At 43.4% G+C, this 1,674-nt stretch overlaps 1 non-coding gene across 1 annotated transcript; it reads right to left on the minus strand.

Moving 5' to 3' along the window:
- Positions 1 to 1,144: 1,144 nt before the first annotated feature.
- Positions 1,145 to 1,230, minus strand: trnak-uuu (transfer RNA lysine (anticodon UUU)). Its single transcript is given in 2 exon segments — positions 1,145 to 1,180; positions 1,194 to 1,230. It is a non-coding gene; the product is annotated as a tRNA-Lys (tRNA).
- Between the last annotated feature and the right edge of the window lie 444 nt (positions 1,231 to 1,674).

Below are 1,674 nucleotides of genomic sequence, written 5' to 3' on the forward strand. Positions count from 1 at the left end.
TCAACATGGATTGAGGATTTGTTGATGTACATAAAATAGAAAGTCGGAATAAACAGGTCATTTTCGGGTTGGCAGGTTGTAACTAGTGGGGTGCCGTGAATATCAGTGCTTGGGCCTCAGATATTTACAATCGATATTAATGACTGAGATGAGGGGACCGAATGTAATGTATCCAAGTTTGCTGACGATACAAAACTAGGTGGGAAAGTAAGCTGTGAGGAGGACGCAAAGAGGATGCAAAGTGATACAGACAGGTTAAGTGAGTGGGCGAGAAGTTGGCAGATGAATTATAACGTGGGGAAATGTGAGGTTATTCACTTTGGTAGGAAGAATTGAAAAGCAGAATATCTTTTCAAAGGTGAGAGACTGCGAAATGTTGGTATTCAGAGGGATTTGTGTGCTCTTGCACACGGATCACAGAAAGTTAACATGCAGATGCAGCAAGCAATTAGAAAAGCAAATGGTATGTTGCCCTTTATTGCGAGGTGGTTGGATTACAAAGATAAGGAAGCCTTGCTGTAATTATATAGGATTTGGTAAGACCACATCTGGAGTACTGTGTACAGTTTTGATCTCCTTACCTGCGGAACGATACACTTGTCTTAGAGTGGATGCAACAAAGGTTCACTCGATTGATTCCTGGGATGAGAGGGTTGTCTTGTGAGGAGAGATTGAGTAGAATGGGCCTATATTCTCTGCAGTTTTCAATAATCAGGTGATCTCATTGAAACATATAAAATTCTTAGAGGGCTTGACAGGGTAGATGCTGGGATGCTGTTTCCCCTTGCTGGAGAGTCTAGAGCTAATGATGATAATCTCAAGATAAGGGGCCGGCCATTCAGTACAGAGATGAGGAATAATTTCTTCACTGAGAAGGTTGTGAACGATTGGAATTCTCTACCCCAGAGGGCTGTGGATGCTGAGCCATTGAATAGATTCAAAACTGAGATGGATAGAATGCTGGACACGAAGGAAATCAAGGGAAATGGGGACAGGTCAGGAAAGTGGAGTTGAGGTCGAAAATCAGCGATGACCTAATCAAATTGGCGAAGTGGGCTCGAGGGACTGTGTGGCCAACTCTTGCTCCTTTCGCTGATTTTGGTCCGCTGGAAAAGCAGAACTTGCCAGCTATTTTAAAAGTTTTCGCCTGAACAGGGACTTGAACCCTGGACCCTCAGATCACTACCCGTTCTTAAAAGTCTGATGCTCTACCGACTGAGCTATCCAGGCTCCTTGTTGGATTAGTTTCCATCATACAGATTCATGGTCGGACTCTGAATGATCCCTGTCGATGTCGAATTCGGGAGAGTGTCCCTTTGAAACAATTTTCAGCAACGTGTTGAGAGTCCTTGTTTCTGTTGAACATGGACAGCGAACTCCGTGATTTTGCAATTCTTCTTTTTTGTACAAAATGTCTTGTCATTCGTTAGCAGCAATTAAAAACAACACTTTACCCAATGGCTCCAAAGCTAAACTTGTTCCACACGGGAGCTGGAAAAGGCCTCTCGACCTTTCAGCCGATCAACAATTGAATGATGAATAATTTCACCCGATACACCGTGACACCAGGCAGCAGACTTACCTCCCGAATTTTCCCGACACGACACTTCAAACCGATGAAAACCTGCTTCACGGAAAGAAGAATTGTGTTTTTGGTTCTTTCGATTTAAAGAT

Source organism: Heptranchias perlo, chromosome 20 (genome assembly GCF_035084215.1).
Source record: "Heptranchias perlo isolate sHepPer1 chromosome 20, sHepPer1.hap1, whole genome shotgun sequence".
Classification (NCBI taxonomy): Eukaryota; Metazoa; Chordata; class Chondrichthyes; order Hexanchiformes; family Hexanchidae; genus Heptranchias; species Heptranchias perlo.